A 22,729-nucleotide genomic window follows, 5' to 3' on the forward strand; every position below is an offset into this window, starting at 1 on the left:
CCCTTTCTCTCCTGCCGTTTGTGTCTCTAGGCCAGGAGACCCTGCTGGCTAAGGCTTCCCATGCAGTCGCTTTGCTGGCATGATGGTGTCTTCTGTCCAGGGCCCCACTCTGCACTCAGGGCCTTCGGGCTGTGGGTCCCTGTGGCTGCTCCCTGTTCACTGGCACGTGGCACAGATCTCAGTGGTTCAGTCTCTGCATGAGTGTTCCCTAACCTCTCCCAACCCCTGCAAATGCAGAAAACCACACAAGAGAGGCAGGCCCACAAAGGGCCCCGAGGCCAGCAGCATTTGTTGGCATTTGGTTTCTCCATGAGGCTGGACAGGGGAGCCAAGCATTGGGACTCTTATCACAGTGGCTTCATGGGGACATGTCCCCTTGCAGAAGTGCCACCAAGCCTGGCAAGTGACTGGAGGGGCCATGTGGTCCTGGCGCTGGTCTTGGGAAAAGCCCATGGGAGCCTCAGGGAAATGCTTCTTGGAGCCCGTCCACCCTGGCCACTGTTCTGTGTCCGTGGCAGCTGGCTGGTTGGGGGCACTCCCTGGCGCACAGCACAGGCTGTTGAAATAAATACCAGCATCGGGGTGGCACACGCACCCGCCTCCCTGTGCCCAAAGGGCATGCTGGTCATCGCTAGAGCTAGGGATGGTCCCTCGTCTGTGTGGTGGGGCTCGGGGCTCGAGCTCCCATCCAGCATGGCCCCTCTGAAGGGATGTGGTCCTCCCCCTCGCCCCCACGGTGGGGCCTCGCCAGCAGCTTCCTTCCGAGGTTCTGAGACTTCCCAGTGCAGGGAAAAATCTGAGATGGTTGCAGGCCTTGAGTCACCTGTGCTCACTGCAGTCTCTAGTTTCTACCTTGGCGATCCTGAGCTGCCCGGCCAGGCCTCTCCACCCCATGGTGGGGGAAGGTGGGGAAACCAAGGACTGAGTGCTGGAGGAGGGACAAGCAAGCAGGACACAGTATCCCTGGCTGGACTGCGGTGAGGATCTGGAGGCAAGGGGAGGACGTGGGAAATGTTGGAAGGCGACTCTGAACATGACAAATGTTTCTCAACAACGAGCAGATCACAAACCAGACCTCCTCCCAGATCCTCTTGGGCACCATGTTGGGGAGCACCGTCTGAGGCGGTGGGGCTCCGCCTCCTGCCATTACCGCCTGGGTCCCCCCTGTCACAGCCATGACACAGCGTGGACACTGGAGTCCAGCAGGACCTTGGCCCCCACAGTGTGCATGCCCCAGTGAGCCGAGGGACGAGGGTCCCCATGCCACAGCCTGTACCGGGAATGCACAACCCCCTTCCACCGGCCCTTCTCAGCCCCTCTCACCCCCAGGAGGCCATCTTCTGTGCCAGAGCGGGGTCTCCAGGCAAAACAGCCTCCCCAGGACAACCCTGGGAGATTGGGGTCTAAGCAAGAGAAACCACACATCTGCCGGCCCACGGGGACCCCTGCTGTCACGCCCTTCCCCAGAGCAGGAGCCCTCTTCTTAGTGGAAGGCACCAGTGCCACAGTCTGGTGGAGCTGAGCTGCTCACTTGTGACCAGTGTTTCCCAATGTGCTCCTGACTGTTCTCACAGCACCTTCCCATGGGGTTTGTGAATGGGTCCCCTTGGCGGTCCACCCCGTCCCACAGCAGGGAGGTCCGGTTGGCCCCACAGGGGCTACAGTCTCCCCTGCCTCCCCTGCCCAACCCCAAAGCCTCTTCAGATGGCACCCGTCCCCAGACAAAGCCTGGACGTTCCCTCAAAAGGAGGGGGAGGTGGCAAAGACTCCATCACGAGTCCTCAGTGCTCTCCATTCCATCAGCTTAAAATAATCTGCTAAACGTGTCCCCGCATGTGTGTGGCCCCCGCACACAGAACATGTGCGCGCGCGCACACACACGCACACGCGTGCTCCTCCATCGGCGTCTGAACACTGAGAACACACAGGCAGGGTGTGTGTCTTTGCTGCATGTTATATGCAATGCCAATTATCTTCTACTAACCGTGGTTACCCAGAAATCCAGCGTCTATCTGTGAGCGAGAGACCGCACAGCACGAGGAGACAGGACACGTTCTGCCAGGGAGGGCAGGGCTGACAGCATGCGAGTGTCAGGAGAACTGGAGAAGGGTGCTTAACACTGATCACACCAGAACACTTATTTATTTTTATTTAACGTGATAGGATAGGCAACTAGGTGGCGGTAACAGTCAGCTTTACCAAAGTGAAGTTCAAATCATGTAAGTTTAGGATGTTATCGCAGAAGATATATATTTATACCGGAGTATTTTCACACCTCTAGTGTCCCCAGTCCTACGTTTGCGGCAGATGAAAATCACAGCCGATGCGAGAAGCCGGGGAACAGTGCGCGCAGGCGGCTCGCTGGCACCACTTCCTGTTGGTGTGGCTCTGCGTCTGCGTCCCCGTGCTCAGCGCTCAGGACAGGCCACGGGTGTCCCTCTGGCTGCTCGTGGACAGGGCCTGCGGCAGCGGGCTCATGCCCCCACCCCAGACTGCTTCTGTGAATAGTTTTTTGGCGCCCAGCTGTGCCCGTGTGCTCAGTCGGGCATGACGTATGGCCGGTTTTGCGCTATGTCGCCTGGTGGTGGTAGGAGGGGACACCTAAAATTTTCACCATCTGGCCCTTTACGGGAAAAGCATGTGCTGGCCCTGCCCTGGGGACCCAGCCCAGCTCTCTTCATACACAAGTTGGCGGCTCCCCCGTCTTGCAGTCCACGCCACATGGGACACCCTGTGGTCACCTGTTCCATGCAGGCCAGGTTGAAAATTCAGCTGTACTGTGAAGTTACCAATAGGCTAGAATATCCTTAAAACACTGACCGTGAACAGCTCCCCTCCACTGATTGACTACTGAACACTGTGGAACCTGGTGGTTCAGGGTATGGCCTCTGTCCCTGGGCATGTGGAGTGCATGGCCCCAGGTGGGCTGGGCAGTGGCCACCCTGAGCTTCGAGAGGTTTTTTTCTCTCCCTCTAGACTCTTGAAAACCCAAACCAAGCCAAACAGAAAGGAAACCCGCACAACTTAAAAGAAACTTGAAAGGGATCGTATACTACTAGTTTGTACTAAGTTTTTTTCAGGAAAGGGAAATAAATTTATATATATATATATATATATATATATATATATATATATATATATGCAATATATTTTTACACTGTTTTGTTACCATTAGGGAGTCCTGAGTGTATCACTTTATCAGTGTGATAGTGAAGAGTAGAGTTGACGTCTTGGGTGTTCTGACTCAGAAAGGCACGTCTGCTGGCGTCTCAAAGCCGCACTCAACCAGGGATATGTATGGGATCGGGGTGGCCCTCCTCTCCCTCCCCAGAGCATGAGGCACTGTGTCCCCGGTCAGAGCTGCCGTCAAGGCCTGACCTGCAAACCTGTAGTGAAGCAGCTCGTGTCTGTCTGCATACTGCTTCTCCTGTGTTTGCTGTTAACATTGTGTGTCAAATTGGTAAAGTGATAAATAAAGGTGTTGAAATGTGGATCTGTTGTCCTCAAGGTGCACCACCTACACCAGCAGTCGCACACAGGCACTAACATCTAACATGGACGGGCTGTGGGAGGGGCTGTGGGAGGGATGGGAGCCACAGCTCACAGGGTCTCACGTCACCTCCCCACAGGGAGGAAACTTTTGCTTCCTCATTTAGACAGGGTGACTCCTGGCCTGACCCCAGGCCACCTGCCTCGTAGTCCCAGGCTCGTTCCAATCTTGCCCTGGTGCAGCCCCGGGTGGGGGCCCAGACATAGCAATGATGTCCTCGAGTAAGTACGAACATGAAATCCTCTGTGAAATAGTTTTCAAAACTGAAGATAAAGGCATTCATTCTAAGACTACAACAAGGAAAACTGCACCAGCAGACATTAAAAGTAAGTCTAATTGCAGCAAGAACATGACCACAGACAGAATGTCTGCAGGGAAGTGGCTCAAAAAATGGGCAGTAAGTAACCATACAAAAACCCTGTAAATAAATGATTTCTGTGGGAAAAAAATATTTCACTAAAATACTCGAACACTGGGGCGCCTGGGTGGCCCAGTCAGTTAAGTGTCCGACTCTTTATTTCAGCTCAGGTCATGATCCCACAGTTTGTGAGTTCTAGCCCAGAGTGAGCCTCTGTGCTGGGGGTGGAACCTACTTGGTTGGGATTCTCTCTCTCTCTCTCTCTCTCTCTCTCTCTCTCTCTCTTTCTCTCTGTCATTCTCTCTCAAAAACAAAACAAAACAAAACAAAAAAATACTAAAGCAAAAACCAAAAACCAAAAAACCCTTAAAAACCATCACATGGAAGCCGAAGGGTGCCCAGGGAGGTACATGCTCATGGCTCCTGTACGCTACCGGGGGAGCAGAAGCCCTGATTAGATGAACACCAGCTGTGATAATATGCCAGAAAGAACGCATAGCTTCCAAAACCAGCAGAGGTGAAAATGGCTACAGTATAGAAGGGGACAATCACAGAAGAAACAGAATACAAAACAAGAAGAAACAAAAGCGTATCGATTATGTCAGGCGATATGGCAAAAGAAAAGAGAGAAAAGCGATAAAGTAAAGGTTTTAGAGCCGAATGCATCAGTAATTTCCATTAAAGATGGAAAGGAACAGAAGCTGTGGTGCAGGAGAGGAAGTGAGAGAGAACGCGGCGCCATGGACCAGCATGAACCACGGCCAGGGAGACGGGGTGGCCCCAGCACTGTGGGGAGGACGCAGGTGCGGACCAAGCCTCGCCGGCCCCGCCAGAGCCCCGCAGCTGGCCCTGGTGTTCTGCCTGCTCTGTCGCCGGCCAGGGCCGCCCCGACGTGTCCTTGGCTTGAAAGCGGAAGTGGAGCTTGAGGTCGGGAGCAACCCGTGGCCATCGCTCACCCACGTCCCTTCCCTTCCCCGAATGGCAAGGACTTGCTTGAAGCAACCACCACCCCGACAGGTCTGCCTTAGGGACACAGCTCCAGATGCTGAGGCCATGGAAATGCCATTAAAAGACAGGCCAAAAACTTGGACAATTAAGCAATACAAGCGAATTTGAGATACAGCCCTTATGAGAACTCAGGAAGAAAGGGACAGCCTGCGCCATCCCAGGGCTTAGGCCGAGTAACTACTGGCAAAGTAGAAAAACCCCCAAACCTAGTGGCTGACACAGTGACATTCCTTTCTTATGCACACGGAGTCCAGCAGAGGTCAAGGAGGGCTCTCTGCCCCCAGGAGAGAAACAGGCCCGCTGGTCAGTGGCACCGCCGGCAAGGCTACGGAGGGGATGGTGGCCACCCTGGTGGCCTGGCAGCTCTTCTCTGTCCCACTCAGAATGAACCACATGGCCCCAAACCCGCTGCGGGGGGCTGGCGAATGGAGGGGTGGACGGTGCTCTGTGAGAAGGGGCTAAGGGAACTAAACCCGTGGCTAGAAGTCTCCCACAAAGAGCATTTCAGGCCCGACTGGCTTCCTCAGCAAGTTCCATCACACACGCAGGGAAGAGAGAGTTACAACCTGTCCTGAATTCTCCTAGAAAGCAGAGAAGGGTGCACAGCTGAACTTCTATCACGGGCATGGCGTGGCGGTGCGAACGCTGAGGATAGCGGCACCTTAAGAGAGGACTGTAGGTGGTGTCACCGCGGGGACAGGACTGGTTCCTGCCGCCGTCCCAGCCAACAACCACACCATGTGGTGCCGCATCAGCGGGGTCCTGGGACCAGACTCTAGCTACCACTTCCTCTTCACGACAGCGGGGGCAGGCACTTATTACCCCTTTCTACAGATGAGGAAATGGAGACCCAGAGAATTCCAATAATTAAATGTCAGACATTAAGTGGGGTACCCAGAATACAAAATCCTAAACAAAATAGTAACCAAATCCAAAAGTATGTTTGCAAAGGAAAACCCATCATTACTAGGCTGTACTTAACCCAGAAAATTTCGGTTGTTTTACGTTATCAAATTACCGAAATTAACCACATGAACAGAATAAAGGAGAAAAACCACATGGTCATCTTCAATGGCTGCAGAAAAAGTGATAAAATTCACCCATTCACGATAAAAAATGTCTTGGCAAATTAACACTACAAGGAGCTTCTTTAACTTGATAAAGTCTATCTACAGAAACACTATGCATCACACACCCTCTAGAATGAAAACATTAAAACTTTGACAGTAAGTGCTGGAAACATGGACCGACAGAAACTAATACACTTCTAACGGAGCATCAGTGTAACCATTCTAGAAATCATCTGAAATTACCTGCAGCAAAGGCGTTAAGAACATGGTTCAGGAGTTAAGTGAAACATGAACATAATGGGACACAAAGTTAATAAGAAAGAACCAAATGGGATTTTAGAACTAAAAACATACGTAATTTCTGAAATTAAAAATCCATTGTCTACACAGGCCCAAATGCAGAATGGGTGAGGCCTGTGACAAGGCAGCAGAAATGACCCAACGGAGGGCAAGAACAAAAGATGGGAAAAAAGACCCGAAGTCTGGGGACCCGTGGGGATGCTACCAAGTGGTCTGGGTGTAACTGGGGTCCGGGAGGGAGGGTGGGACAGAAGCTGGATCGAATAACCATGTTGAAGAAATGGTGGCAAAACTTTCCCAGATTTGATGAAAATTATAAAGTCACAGGTCTAAGAAGCTCAACAAAACCCAAACAAGAGGAACATAAAGTAATAGCATGGTGAGCATTTCCAACAAGCCTAAAATGGTTGAATGCTAAAATCTTTTCAATAAATAAAAAAAAAAAAAAAATGGTATGATGAAAGAAATTGCACTCCCCCACAAAAACCATATTTGCTGTGACATGTTTTCCTGCTAAGTTGCAGAGAAACTGATGCCAAAGGACACAGCCAGGACCAGACAGGAGGGAACCAGGGAGACCACCCGGTTCCTGAGGGAAACGCCCGACCCCCGAACACCAGTGGCAGAGCCCGACGACACACACAGGCACCTGTAGGCCTGCCTGCTCTTCTCCATAAATTAAGTAGGCATTGGTTTAAAAAAGTACTTTGTTTTACCTAGAAGCCAAGTATTTAAATAAGATAAGAAGTTTCCAAACTAAAAATCTAGTATTTTGTCTGTGTGCGCTCTAATTTTCAGAAATGCACTGTAATTGTAAGCAAGAGAGCGCCTGGGGAAATACTTCCACTGTGAGGCAGTGATGTCACAAAATGGTATTTTTAATGTTTCCCCAAAATGTGTTACTTTTATTGAATCTTGGAACGTACCTGTCCCACCTGCGCCTAGCTTGCTTCATGAAAGAATTCAGTGAGAAGATCTCAGTCACAATTTATAAAAAGTCACTTTTTAGAATGTTAGTTTATCTTGCCACACAAAATTATTTAATCACACACAGTGCTCTTACATTAGGGAGAAAAATACTGCATTTTATCTCAAGATATTTCATGGAAAATTAATGATGCTGGTCTCAAAAAACATCAATATGTCTTGTCTCAAAACATGTGAAGGGCTTGGATTAATCCTTTTTTTTTTTTTTTTTTTTTTTTTTTTTTTTTTTTTTTTTTTTTTTTTTTTTTTTTTTTTTTTTTGCAATCTCAGGAGCAGGAGCAGCGTGGATTCAGAGGGAGCCACCCTGGTTAGCACCTCCCTGCAAATACTACCCCTACATGTCCTTGTTCGCAGACTTGCCTACTGGCAGATCAATCCCATCTTTTCAGGGTGTTTTAGAAAACTGAGCTGTAGGCCCTGAACACGTTTCAAAACTTCAGCTGATTATGAACGGGAGGCACAGCTCTGCCCCACAATCGTACCAGGTAGAAAAGAGCTTCCGCGGTTTACTAGGTGCGTGGAGGCGACCCAGACGCGGCCTAGCAGCCACCGCGCGGAAACAGGCCCAGCATCTTCTTGAGCTCCTTGTAGCTCCAGTGCAGCTGCTCCACCTGGGCCTTGTGTTGCGCGCGTGCCTGGCTCAGTTCCTGCAGGAGGTGTTGTTCCTCCTTGGTGCTGACCAGGGAGCTGGAGGAGGGCTCGGGGGAGCGACTCCTGAGGACCACCTGCCGCCTCCTCTCCAGCAGCATCCTCCCTCACCTGGCCGGGGCCCTCCCCGTCCACACCGTCCCCGCAGCCAACACCCTCCCGTCTCCCACCCGCTCCGGCTCCTGCCATCCACCCCTGGCCTCCAGATGGCGTGAGGCTACGCGTGACCCGAGCCCTCAGCCACCAGGCCACGTGCAGGCTCAGCACCCAGACGGACGGGTGAAGGCAACGGATGACGGAGGGGTGCCTCGCTACTCCAGCCACACCTGTTTTCTGAAAAAACCATCATCATCTTCCCAGCTAGCAGAACAATGTTCTCATTCTGGAACAGATCCAAAGACTGACATATTTCTATCTCCCGGTCCAATGTAAAGGGGCTCCCTGAATAATTCTGACAATAGTGACTGCATAACTGAAGAGTCCTGGTTTTACAGTGTTGACCATGGTTGCCTTTGGAAGGACTTCAGGGAAGAAGCGGCCCTGTACTGCCCACTCGGCCATCTGCGAAGTGCCCTCGCCCTCCAGTCGGCAGCGACCAGGGATAGATGGGAGCGGGGCCATCTTCCCACAGACGCATGCCCCCGAAGACAGACCTCCTGTGCAGGCACCAGCCATCTGCTCCGGCCAGGCTAAGGCCCAGAGTGGATGAAGTCAGTGTGGACCACCACTGCCCCCCACCTCCACCCACTGCACGGCAGCCCAGTCCACACGGAGCCCACAGTACTGCAGATGGGGGCCCATCGGGTTCTGGGAGCCATCCTGCCTCACCTATCCCCCCCCCCTACACCCATGACAGCTACCTTTTGCTCCCTTCCGCTGCTCCATCTATGCTCCAGCTCATCTCCCAGGAGCCCCTTCCCCTCTGTACCTCGTGCCTGGGGTAGGCCTGCTGACCCCCCAGCGTCACAGCCTGGCTCCACCTAGGGCCGTGCTGCACTCGAGCCTGGGGGAGGTGTGTGGGACTCAGCCCAAAGTGGGGGAGTAGGAGTGAGTTGGGCTCATGCTCTGCGCCTCCACAAAGTACACCTCACACCACCCAGTGGGCGGCATGCCTCCTCCCTGCACCTGCTTCCCAGCACACGATTCTCTGGATAGAAACTGAGGCTCCACCTGGACAGCCCCCACACTGCCTGCTCCCTTCTCACCACCCAGCACACAGCTGGGAGTAAAGGGGGAGGCCCCGCGCGCTAGGAGAACTGACAGGAACCACGCAGGGTGGACCAAGACAGCCCAGAGTCTCTCAGCAGCTCTCACCTGCCCCTCACAGATGCAGCAGCAAGAAGGGACTTGCTTTTCCTGAAGAAAGGGGAGCTCAGGGGAGTTGTAAGTCAACCGGAGACGCGTGACGCGTGTGGCACAGGGCCTGCATGCTGCAAAGCCACCAGGCGACTCCTCTGCGTACCCTGCTGTCACTGGGGCTGGCCCTGCTTCCCCCTGCCCACCCCCGCTGCCCTGGACAGGCACCTGTGGCTCTCCCGCAGCATCTGGGTCAGCTCCCGGACCTTGTCATAGTGCTCCAGATGCTGCTTCAACTCCACAATCTCACCAGAGAGCCTCTTCACACTTGTTTCAAGTCCTGAAAGAGAAAAAAAGTAGCATCAAAAGAGCTTCCCTGTCCCTAGGTCTGCCCAAAGAAATGCCTTGGGAAAACCAAAAACCCCAAAAAGCCAACAAACAAACAAACAAAAAACCTAAACACAACAAAACAAAACAAAAAGAGAGAGAGAGAGAATGCAGTTAAGGCAGAAGATTCTACACTCATAACCCTAATGGACCTGATCAGTATAGCTATGTCATGTTTCTGTAGAAGTCCTAAGCATCTGAGATGACAAGGAGACACATAAAATTCTTGGACCAATCCCTGTTATCAATGGCAAGTTTTCTGTGGTGAAAGGTGAAGAGGAACAAAAGAATAAAAAGTCTTAAGCGAGCACATTTGAAATGAGCGATGACTGTGTCCAGGCCACATAAACAGGAAAACAAAGCCTGCTACAGAATGACCCATTAAAGGAGCTCAATTTCTAGGTCACTGGAGGTAGGGAATGGAGGAGGCAGGTGGAGATGTAAGGGTGGGGTGCGGTGGGGGATGGCAGCTAGGCTCAATGGCCGTGCCACTGAGGTTGGAAAGATAGATGGTTTCAGATAAAGGGTTTTAAGATTTGGAAAACAAACAATTATAAAAGATAGTGAGATGCAGACAATGATCTAGAAATTTGTCCTTGAAGTTGGGCAGTGTTATGGAGGGAAGTAACTAGAGAAGAGTTCCAAGACCCTAGTGGCCAGGAAAGGTGTTACATGTTAACAGGAGATAAACTTTAAAAAGATTACTAAATATTAGTTGTCCTATTTTCTCAGGCCAAATAAGATTTCTAGTATACTATAAAAAGAAGGAAGAAGAAGAAAACCCCTTTAATGTTTCATATTATAGTTCAGAAAACTTACATTATTGTGTAACAATTTCATTAAACTGCAGTGAGATTTATTTTTACAGAATGCTCATATGCTACAGATAGACATTACCTTCTGAAGAAGATGTCAAATAGACTTGTTTACACCAGAGAAGCCACATATGTAGAAAAAGCCTCACACATCCACTACAGTATCTAAAAGAGCTGAACAAATTGGTGGTCACTACTGATGGAATTTAAAACAGATTCAAAAGATATAAGAAGCTACATTGTTAAAAGAATGGTATATAATTCTTGTGCTTCTTTATGTATGAGATTCTTTTCTAAAAAAAATTGTTGATGTTTATTTATTTTTGACAGAGAGAGACACATGACACAAACAGGGGAAGTGCACAGAGAGGGAGACACAGAATCCAAAGTAGGCTCCAGGCTCTGAGCTGTCAGCACACAGCCCTACACAGGGCTTGAACTCATGGACCGCGAGATCATGACCTGAGCTGAAGTCCAATGCTTAACCAACTGAGCCACCCAAGTGCCCCTCTAGGTATAAGATTCTTAATTTAAAAAGTAACTGCATAAATCTCGTGATGCTAGGAAATACTTGGTTACACTGAAGCTTTATTTAGCCCTGAAAAGAAATTCAGTGTTCTCTCTTGGTGAAATTTTGAAGAATCACTCATTAGACCTAATTGTTCTTCCAGAACGTCTGGCTGTTAGAGGTAATTTAGTAGGACAGAAAATAAAATATACTCACAGATTACTTGCTACAAATAAGATTGTACTCTCTGTCTGTATCGTGAAACATTAAATCATATTTCCAAAGAGAGCAGTTACCAGATTATCTCCTTGAGAAAATACATGTGTGTTAATTCTTAACATCTTAACTCTATATTTGGGAAGACCTTATTTTAAGGTTTGACTTTTTCCTGCTGCTGATCATAGACATGAAGACAATAATCAGAACCACTAACATAAGATGACAAAGAAATGCCATCAACAAATGGCAGAATTTTCTTTTACAAAGATTAGGTGATTTTGAGTGGCGTTTACAACTAAAAGATAGGGAAAATCAACATTTTTTTAAATTTTATTTTTCTTCTGGAATCCTCAGGCAATATTATAACTGACTCATTTAACTCATCTGAATTAGTTTTTAATAAGCTCTCAAAGGTGGACCAATTGTCTCTAGTTTCTCCTGGGAACTGGAGAAAATTAAATGAAGGTGCGATCCAAACTCCTAAGGATATTTTTTGGCTAATTTTTGAGACTTCTTACTTCTAACTAATTTCCCTTAGATCTACATACCATTCTGACCCCACATCTACCATGGGTGATTAAGAGTTCTGCTTGCTTCTTTCACTATCAATAGGAATAACTCTTATTTCAAACTTAGAATTTACCTGCAAAGCTGAAAAACTTGTCAGTTATTATCTACCATTACACTCTGTCTTATTCACACACACAAAAAAATCATTTATTGATTTCATATGTAACCAATGATGGGTTTTACATTCTTAGCTATTAACCAACCACTCCTTTTGATTTTGGTATATTGTTAGAATTTAGAATTCAAACCCAATCCCTTACTCTTGTCTCTCAACTTCCACATATCTATTGGCATAATCAGAAGTTAGGAATAGGTCATGTTTGAGAACCTAGAACTCTCTGCATGTCATTTAACAGCCACCAGTCATGTATAGTTATTGAGCTCTTGAAATGTGTCACTACTCTGAACTGAGATGTGCTGTAAGTTTAAAATATAAAGCAGGTATTTAGGTCCTAGTACAAAAAAAGGTAAAATATCTCATTAATTTTTATAATGGTTTGATGTTGACATAGTAATAGTTTTATATATTTGCTAAAATACAACATTGAAATATTTTATAGTGTATATAGTATAGTAGTCTGGCTATAAAAATTTTTAAATTACATATGAGATTCACATTTCCGTTTCCCATTACAATTTTATTGGACAATACTGCCCTAGCACAAAGTTTGAAATTAGCATTCTCAGTAAATGTTGTATCCTACAAAAGAAAGCAGATTTGGAAAATGTTACAGGACACCCTACTATCTGCCCCACCATTTCTCATGAGTTGGGCTCATTCTTTCTCTTTGAAAATAACCAAGATTTTTTTTTTCTTTTTTAATGTGTATTTCTTTTGAGAGAGGGGAAGAGGGAGGGATAGAGAGAATCCTAAGCAGGCTCCAGGCTGTCAGAGCTGAGCATAGCATGGGGCTCAGTCTCACGACTGTGAGATCATGACCTGAGCCCAAACCAAGAGTTAGATGCTTAACCTACTGAGCCACCCAGGTGCCCCCAAAATAACCAAGATTTTAAAACAGCTGTTTAAAGATATACCAACAATTAGCAAGATTTTAAAATAGCTGTTTAAAAGTATGGATTGACAAGAACCAAGTTTTAAAGTGTTGTAGAGTGTAAGCCAATAATTGTAGTCTTTCTACTGCTCACAATGTCATGTGTTATTCTGTAGTCATAACATTCAAAATAGCTGAGGAGGTATGAAGTTGAATAGAACCTCTGCATTTTCTATCTCTAGCATTCTTTAGACAATAAAACAGTTATGCATAGGCAGACAACATTTAAAAAACCAAGGCTCTCACATATTTACTCCTCTGGTCACAAATGTGCAATGATTCCCCAGGCAGCATTTTGCAAGAAATGCAGTAAATGATCCAGCACTCCTCTGGTCATGAGTAATTCATAGGGGAAGAACCAAATACCCAGCTTGTTGGGTTAAGTGATGCCCACAGTGGCTTTTAAAACTTATCTACAGACTTATTCCCATTGCTCTATTTTTTTTAACCATATCTTTGTGGGAGGACAATTACTATGATAGACATAAAATGTGAAACTAGTGAACCATACTGCAAAATGCTCCATAAAGTTTAAGTGCAACATGGAATAATTTCTCCATTTCTCTAAGTATGATGACCAACCTTAGGATTCACGGAAACATCAAATGTCTGTTTTAAATAGGGATTTTTTAAAGCATGGTAATGTTAGCTTTGTAACTATGGATGGCATATTATCATTTAAAAATTTCTCATATCTTCCACTCATTTTCATGTTCTTTAATCATCAATAGTATTCTTTTAAATAATTAAAGAACCCATGTTCATCGTAACAAGTTACAAACAATAAAGTAGAAATATTTTAGGTCTTTTGATTTTACAACTCAGGTTTAAAAAAGACTCTTCAATGTCTAAAACTTTCTAGTTGTCTAGGCTTTGATCTATCACAGATGTCAATGAGGAATTACCACCTCCAAAGCCAATTTCTTACTCCTAGAGCCATGAAGGTTTAAAACATCTTTTTTATGTTTATGTGAGATTAATTTATCTGCAATTTATACCTATTGATACTAATTTACACTGGAACTATGAGAAACAAGTATAATCTCTCTTCTGTGTAAACTGAACTAGTTTTATAACATTTTTTTAGCCGTTTATATTATCTTTGTAGGAGATCTCACTCACAAATCTTTATATATTATACTTACACAGTCTGGACTATTTCTGTCTGTGCTCTAGTTCCATTCAACCTTTAATTTGACATCCAACACTTAGCTGTCTTACAAGTATCTCAAACCCCATGCACTGAAAATTAAATCTATGATCTCTATGCCCAAATCTGATGAGAGATTATACTCAAAATAGAATCACCCTTAATATCAGCTTCTTCTTCACTTCCTCTATCCCATCAATCACCATGTCTTATCAACTTCATCTCCTAAATATTTCTAAAAACCAATGATTTCTCCCCCTCAACCTCTCCTCTCTGGATTAATTTCTATCGTCTATCACCCAGATAGACATAATGGCTTTCTAAATGGTCTCCCTGCATCGATTCTTGATACCCTTTGTTCATCTCTGAGCAATCAAAGTGTTTACTTAAATATGTAAATAAGATGAAGTAATTCCCTGCTCAAATTTCCGCGTTGTCTTTTCCAATTATTCAGAAAAAGCTCCAAAGACTAAATAGTGGCTGAGCATTTGCTACAAATTCTGGGTTCTGCTTACCATATTCTTGCTTAATTATTTACTCCTCTTAGTTCAGGTAGCAGGAAAAACACTTTTGCCCAAGAAAGCCTTTCCTAACCTTGCTGACCACTGTCTGTTCCCTCATTACAATTTGCTCATCATAGCATGTATTTCAACTTCATGGCATTGAATATTATGATTTCATATTAATTCTGAAAGAAGGAAGAAAACAGTGCATTAAAATGAACCTTTAGAATACTTAAAGAAAATGTTTATGTCTAGAACTAAACTGTACCCACTGGTGTATATTCATATTTAACATGATCCAGGCAAACAAGAACAAGAATTCAAAGATGAATTACACATCCAAACACACAAAAACACACAGACACATTAAACCACTTTAGCTCCAGTCAGCATAGAAAGCCTACACACTTAACCTAAAAAATACTATAATCTGTATGAAGAAAGGGGATACCTATTTTCAAAACTAACATTATATTATAGTCATGAATGAAAGAAAGAACATTATCCTGAAAATAGAGATATATTAATACAATCTTCTCTACATCAGAAACTCTATTAGGCAACATATATCCTTCTGCTTGTAGTGTGGCTACACTACAGATAATGTGATGGGATTGCCTTAAGGGATGTCACAATTTCCCTATAAAGTCATTTTCATGAATAGATGTTTCAGGTAAATAGACATTCAAAAACAAAAAGGAAAGAAAAAAATCACTTTCTCAGTGGGCACTTTCTCAGATGGTCACAATACATTCACTTTACAGAATAATGTGGGAAACCATCAAAATGACCATCTGCTAGGATGCTCTTACAGGGGTACATTCTCTTGCAGCCGAATTTTGGAGCTGACCCAACAGAATCTGACAATGGGAGTGGCGGATGGCTCCTGGAGCCTACATTTTAAGTAGCTTTGTTCTAACCTGTGGATTCATAAGAAATTATGAGAAAGAAAAAAATAATTGAAACTGGCACTTGCTATATTTACTCTGACACAAGGATTTAAGTTACTTTTCAAAAGCCCTGATATAGGCTTACATACATTATAAATTTTAAAATAAAGTGCACATTCTTGCCTAAATCTGTCCAGTGCATTGCATTTTTCTTGAGGAACAAGAGAAAATGCCATAGAACACTGTCACCAGGAGTTATATAGAGTTCTCACTTGTTGAAATGAACTGTGAATGGTGGGAAACAGGTTTGATTATTGTACTAATCCACTTCTTTTGATAACAATTCCTCATGGATATTGTAGAAGTTTACTTATTACAAATCCAATACCTCAGAGTCTTCTCTTTCCCTTGTATATTATAAACTAGTTTAACAAAACCTGTAAATATCTGTTACGGACTGAATTGTGTCTCCCCCAAGTTCCTATGTTGAAGCTCTAGCACCCAATGTGACTGTATTTGGAGCTGGGGTCTTCAAGGAGATAATTAAGGCTAGTTGAAGTCGTAAGGGTGGGCCCTAATCCAATAGGTCTAGTGAGTGTCCTTTTAAGAAGAGAACGCTCTGTCTCTCCTTGTCAACAAGAGCAGAGAAGAGGCCATGTGAAGACATAGTGAGAAGGTGGCCCTCTGAAAGTCAGAAGAGGTCACAGGCCAAAAAACCAAATTTGCCATCACCTTGATATTGGATTTGTAGCCTCCAAAACCGTAAGACAATGGATTTCGGTTGATTAAACCAGTCAGTCTATGGTATTTTGTTATAATAGTCCAAGATGACTCATACATCATAGTATCTTTAGAGGATCTCAAGTTCTTTGGTTTGTTTCTTTGGTTTGTTTGTTTTGGGAACAGACCTGTGACCATTTAGACAAACCCATACCTTTGAGCATACCTATGAATATAATTACATAAACTTTTTTGATGTGTCAAAATTACTTTCACCCCCAAAATTTTTTTGTGCCACCTCAATTTCATGTTGAACTAATGTCTTACACATTATCAAAATATAATATCAAATCTGAAGTTCTAGAAAATGTATAGAAACAGAAACTTACCTTACATTACCTCCTCAATAACTAATAATGACTTGTCCCTACCAATAACACTACAATCATGGGATACAGCTTGGATAAGGTCATGTTTTATAAATGCTGTCTTTAACAAAAAGAGTAAGGTGGCTACTAGCTCACAAATTGGGTATGAATGCTAGTTAATCATTTTTTATTTAAAGAATGCTTATAGTCTTCATCAAGCCTCAAAGTCCTAGTAGATCACAGAATTGAATATGGATACTGAAAAAAAATACTAAAAAGCAATAAAAATACGGCAAATTATGTAAACATGCAATTAAGAAAACAAAATTCAGAAGGAATAATACATTTGTTTTAAAAGTTCTTTTTTCATAGTGCCTGGGTAGCTCAGTAGGTTAAGCATCCGACTCGACTTCAAGTTCAGGTCATGATCTCATGGTTAATGGGTTCAAGCCTTGTATCCACCTCTGCTCTGACAGCTTGGAGCCTGCTTGGGATTCTCTCTCTCTGTGCCCCTCCCCCACTTGCTCTTTCTTTCTCAAAATAAATAAAAATAAACTTTAAAAGTAAATGAAATAAATAAATAAATAAATAAATAAATAAATAAATAAACTTCTTTTCTCATTTACCAGAAGTGAAATGCAAATTAAAATATGACATGATTTTTGTCAATCTAGTCAGCATTTTTTAAAATTTGACCTTTATTTTTATACAGCAGTTTTAGATTCATACAAACTACAGGGCTTATCTTAGTTATATATTCTGTGGGTTTCAACAAATACATAATGACATATATCCATCAGTACAGTATCATAAAGAGTATTTTCATTGCCCTAAAAATCCTCTATGATCTTCCTATTCATCCTTACCTGCCCAAAACCCTTGGCAACCACAGATCATTTTATTGTCTACATAATTTTGATTTTTCCACAATGTCATATAGTTGGAATCACCCAGTACACCCAGATTGGCTTCTTCCACTTAGTAATATGCATGTATGTTTCCTCCATGTCTTTTCATGGCATAATAGGTTTTTTTTGTTTTTTTGGTTTTTTGCAGCACTGAATAATATTATAAGGTTGCTTGCACGTTCTGCTGAGTTAGAGTAAATGTGCTACAAATGTCCATGTACAGGTTTTTGTGTGGGCATAAATCTTTAACATAAACTTTGAAATCCTTTGGATAAATACCAAGGAACATGTTGCTGGAAACTGTGATTCTTTTTTTTTTAAATTATTTTAAATGTTTATTTATTTTATGAGAGAGACAGAGTGTGATCAGGGAAAGGGCAGCAGAACCTGAAGCAGGCTCCAGGCTCAGAGCCCAACTTAAGGCTTGAACCCATGATCTATAAGATCATGACCTAAGCTGAAGTTGGACACCTGACTGATTGAGCCACCCAGGTGCCCCGCTACGATTAGTTTTGTAAGAAAACACCAAACTGGGTTCCACAGAGGCTGCATCATTTTACATTCCTACTAGCAATAAATCAGAGTTCCCCTTGTTCAACATCCTTGCTAGCATTTGGTGTTTTGGATTTTGGCCATTCTAATAGGTGTGTAGTGGTACATTTTCATTTGTAATTCCCTGATGACATATAACGTGAAGCATCCTTTTAGATACTTATGTGCCATCTTTCTATCTTCTTTGGTGAAGTGTCTGTTGAGGTCTTTGGTCCATATTTTAATTAAGTTCTTTGTTTTCTTATTGTTGAGATTTAAGTGTTCTTTGCATATTTTAGAAAACAGTCGTTTATGAGAATGTATTTTTTAATTATTTTCTCCCAATGTTTTACTTATCTTCTCATTCTCTTGACATTATCTTTCACAGACCAAAAGGCTTTAATTTCAATTTTTATCCAGTTTGTCATTTATTTCTTTCATGGATGGTGTCTTTAGTGTTGTATCTACAAAGTCATTACCAGGTAGCATCTTTTAAATATATGTATATATATTATAAATGATCTAATTTGCAAAGACTAATGTATACAAATACTTACAATTTTGTCTTAAAATGGAAAAAAGAACAACATACTTGAATTATGTGGAAATTTTAAATAAATTACAGCATATTCAAAGACTGAAATATCAAGTATGCATCAAACTTATCTTGAGAATATTCTAATATAGGAAATTATCTATAATAAAATTTTAAAATAAAAGTCAAAAACCCTGATATATACTCAATTTAAAAAAACAATGATATTTATAGAAAGGCTATAGTAAATTAAAATATACAAAATGTTTTCTCTGAATAGCAGGATTATGGATGCTTTAAATATTATTTTAACAATTTAATTTTCAAGTTTTCCAATTTTTTTTAAATTATAAAAATACAAAAAAAAATCACCCTTTAAAAAACAGATTAGGACAAATCTAATCAGATCAAATGATGAGACAGTTTATATACTGAAGTCTCTGAACAATCCTGATGATACTACTGACATGTAAACTTTAAGTATTCTCCCAACTTTATCAAGTCTATTTTCAGGGAGAAGAAGAAAAATTGACAATTCTAATTATATTAAAGGTTTCATCACTGCAGATCCTTACATTCTCTGAAACTGCTATGCATAACCTGCTTTTTTGTTTCAAAACACTTAAACATATCAATTTTGTTTGTTTCAAATACATTAATATGTAAATACCAGAAGCACAGAACATACAAAATATTTTTCAATATGTACCAAAATTGGGCAAATTTGATTTGAGCTTCTAAGGTCCCAGGTAAAAGACCTATTCATTTGCTTACCAGTTCTTGAGAGTATGTGCAGAGTGTGTGACATTTTCTAATTTTCTCAGCTTTAAAGTCCTGTCCTCACCACTAAATGAGTAGATCTTCAAGAGGTAGTTCTTATGGGGTAGTAACTACTCTCAGCAAGCCCAATCTTAAATCACATCAACACAAAATTACTTTAATTAGAAAGAAAAATAAAACACAAACACTACAGACACATATCCATATATGTACAACTGCAGTTCTCTAGAGATCACCCACTTAAACTTTCCTTAAAGTTCAAATAATATATTCCTAAATTTAAAGTAGATCATATGATACCATAATCTTTGGTTTCATTCATCTCATTATTTACAAGTCAATCTTTTCCAGCAAACAGTTAAATAATTTTTTAAAATTAACTGACAATTCTAATGATATATTCACAGTTGCCTAATAGGCTAAAGAAAAAAAGACTCCAAGGAAAAGCAAATAGAGGCCCATTCAACCTCCTTTTAACAACAGTAAAACTCCAGTACTTTCTCACAGTTGAGTCTCCAAGCATTTATTTCCCTTCCTTTTAATTTTAACCACACAGCCAACGTTGCCTTATCTTCCTTTACATTTGTTGTGAAATCTTCTGCCACTTTTCTTTTCCCTCTCTTGTTGAAGTTGTCAGTCTCTATTTTCCCTTCAGTATTTCACTCAGCCTTAATGAAAATTAACCTCACAGTCAAAATAAAATGGAGCTTAATGGGAGAAAAGAAGAAGGTAATACGTTTGTAAGAAAACTGATGCCATACTTAGGAAAATCAGTGTCAAAAGCTGTGATCATGGTATCACTTAATGATACAACGTCATTAACGCAGCTGATGTAAAGTGATCCTGAGTATAAGTAATTGTGTCTGAGAGAACACAGGTGTGAGTGTACATAACCACCCACTGGATTCCACTCAGGATCTGGGAAGGTCATATGTGGTCATCACATTCAGGACCTCATACCAAAATAGCAGCAACTTTGATGATAAAAGATAAGGCTGGAGCATGAACAGAAAACCAATTGTCTTCTTTATAATGCAGAAAGCTCACACTGCAAGGCATTTCCATTCTAATAGAAATACACTTCACGCTTTCCACAGATCAAAAGATATTTGAGTCTCTCATATCTGGCATATGAGGATATTTCACTTTATGTTCCAGACAATTCTTCCTCTCTCTCTTCTTCTCCCTTCACTCCCCTTCCCTGTTCTCTCCTCCTTGACCCCAGACCATGTTTCCTTACTAAATCACACCACAAGCAATAGTTTCAACTTTACCTAATCAAATACACATAAACTGATCAAAGTGATTAAATGATGAGGCACCAACCAAAGATTTACAATAGGCTCTATAGAAAATGAAGGATACAACATCTCCAGTAAAGCTTATACTTTCAAAGTGGTAAACTTTCTGTCTATTCACTTTTGGTTCCCTGGATTTTGATAATTTTTTGTAAATCTGAAGTTCAGGAAACCAAAGAAAATCCACGAGAGATCTTTAGGGTACAATGATAATCTGGTGTCGAAGTTTTACCTCTTCCTAAACAATAAAAAAAAAAAAAAAAAACAACACCTGAAACTACATATAAAATGTAATTAAAAATCATCCATATTTCTCTAGTAATCCAGTGTTCAGAAACAGTTGATTCTGGAATAAATAGGTTTGTAAATTTTTTAGTGTGATTAATTATGATTTAGTAAGAGTAACTAAGTTTTATTAGTTTGCCTGAATTTATGATCTTTTTCTTTTTTAAAAGCAGTATCTTCGGGGCACATGGTAGCTCAGCTGGCTAAATGTCAAACTCTTGGGTTCAAGTCTGGGTCAAACTCCCGGCTGGGCATGAAGACTGCTTGGGATTCTCTCTCTCTCTCCCTCTGCCCCTCTCCTCTACTCATGCTCTTTCTAAATTTACAAAAAATTAAAAACTGAAAAACAAATAAAAAATAAAAGTGCTCTCTTCACTGACAGTAATTCTATTTGTGGCCATAACATTCAAGATTCTGAATGCTTCTTCAGTCTCCATTTTCGTATTTATTGATTTTTTTTTTTTGTAGACACATTGTTTTTTTCTTATTTGAGGGAAAGAATGCATGCAGAAGCAGAAAGAAGGGGCGGATGGAGAGAGACAGAATCTTAAGCAGGCTTCACACTCAGCAGGGAGCCTGATGTGGGGTTCCATTCCACGACCCTGGGATCATCACCTGAGCCAGTATCAAGAGTTGGATGTTCAGTCAACTGAGCCATCCACGTGTCCCTCCATTCTCTTATTTATTAAAGAGTCATGGCCATCCATTCTCAAAGGCAAAACTATCCGAGGCTCCTGTATAAAAGTACCCAGGTGATTCTAGATCTATCATTTAGTGGTTAATACATGTTTTTTGGCTATTGACTCCCTTTTGGGGAAATATTCATCTCCTACTCTCAATTCATGTGGTTCCCATGAAACTGATTCCATTCATAGGTACAGGCCTGGCATATGACTCAAACCTGGCCAACAAAAGCCTCACATTTGTCTACCTCAGTGATTGGCTCAAGGATACACACTGACCTCATGAGAACCAACTAAAGCAGGTTTTAGTAAGATTTCCCACAGAGAATTCATCTGCTTTCTTTGCAGTCGTTGGCCTAGTGGTACCCAACTTGCAAACACAAGAAGTCTACCTGACAATGGAGCTTATATGAAAGAGAACCAGGGTCTGGAGAGAACAAATGGATTGAGGGACATTGTTTGATCCTCTGAATTAAGCAGCTAATGAGTTTATATATATTGCTGGAAGTCTCAGTTTCCAGGGATAATGATTCTGACTTTTGTTTAAAGCAATTTGAGTTAAATTTTATGTACCTTGCAACCAAAATAGTCTTAACGGACACACAGCAATGATCACTCTCACTTCATATATTCTGTAGAAATTAAAACTGTACAAACTGTCAATGTAATAATATACAGGTTTAAATTACTTAGCATATATTAAGGAAGGCTTGTTTTTAATCTCTCTGATAGGATTTAATTTCTACAAAGAATATTTTATCTTATAATTAGCCATGTTCTCCCATATGAAAAGGAAAACTGAGAAGCACCTGGGTGGCTGAGTTGGTTAAGTGTCAGACCCTTGGTTTAGACTCCGATCATGATCTCAAGGTTCATAGGTCTGAGTCCTGCATCAGCTCAGCTCTGACAATGCAGCCCTGCTAAGGATTAGCTCTCCTTCTCTCCCTCTCTCCCTCTCTCGCTCTCCCAAAATAATTAAACTTAAAAAAAAAAAAAAAAAGGAAGACTGAGATAGATAAATTTTTCAAGAGCTTATTTGATCACATTTCTAATGGAATTGCAAGGCAAACCAAGAATAGTTGGAAGCATTCCACCCACAGAAGCTAGGGGCAAGGTTTTTATAGAGGAGAAAAAGAAGCAAAGCAATTATTTGACTGGTTATAGCTTAAGCAGTTGTCTGATTTGGGAAAGCCTAGGTGGCTGTTTGTGACTGGCTGTCCTCAGGGTTCATTTTCTTGAATTCAAATGCACGGACTCTGGCTTAGTGTTTGGTTTGCTTAATGAAGCATTAGAGCCACCCCTGTCTAGTG

The sequence above is a fragment of the Panthera pardus genome, unplaced genomic scaffold, assembly GCF_024362965.1.
Source record: "Panthera pardus isolate Hobbes unplaced genomic scaffold, ASM2436296v1 HiC_scaffold_296, whole genome shotgun sequence".
Lineage (NCBI taxonomy): Eukaryota > Metazoa > Chordata > Mammalia > Carnivora > Felidae > Panthera > Panthera pardus.